The following is an 886-nucleotide window of genomic DNA, read 5'->3' on the forward strand; positions in this document are numbered from 1 at the left end:
TTTTCAAAATCAACCAAAACATGCTAGTTTCAATCCTTTTTGAAATCCAATCAAAATATACCAAAATCAACATCAAGCCTCCTCAACTCATACATTAATACCTTGCCACAATTCACAAACCGCCATATAACCATCTTTACCTATTTCAAACAAATGGCTAAATTACAAACATATCAACATGTCATACATCCTTCCTCATCCCAATTTCCAACAATACTATTTCCCATCAACCATCATTATACATAACCAATGTCATACTCATTATCATGTGGTTTCACCCACAAATCAACCTTAATCATTTCTCAAGTATATACCACAACATACATATCTCTTATGCATCATCATACCATCAAGGCATCAATAATCATGATCACATATATGACCACATAACATACCTCAACCAAAACCAAACATACTTCATCTATACAATTTCACCCAAAATTACCAATTTCCACACTTCAACTCCTCAGACCTCATTATTCAATAACCAACCCAATCATTGATATATTCATTATATGAAATTCATCCAATCACTTGTGTCATCATACAATGCACACATCAACCTACCTTTCTTACCTCTTTCCGGCCTCCGGCCCAAAATATACGGCCTCCGGCCCAATTTCACAATTTAAATGCATAAATCACAATTCAATACTCATTACCCAAAACATCAAATTTTCAAGACACCAAGCATACAAGGCCACACAATTCTCAACCCAATCATTAATTCACATTACATACCAACTATGCATATTAGCACCAACCATTTGCACAATCCAAACTTAATCCTAGGGCATCTAGCCTAGGAATTCTCATCACACCACACGGTACTTAAATGAAACTTAAACCGTACCTCTTGTAGCCAAACCAATTGAGCCTCTTCTAT

This window comes from Arachis duranensis, chromosome 2 (assembly GCF_000817695.3).
Source record: "Arachis duranensis cultivar V14167 chromosome 2, aradu.V14167.gnm2.J7QH, whole genome shotgun sequence".
NCBI classification, from domain to species: Eukaryota; Viridiplantae; Streptophyta; class Magnoliopsida; order Fabales; family Fabaceae; genus Arachis; species Arachis duranensis.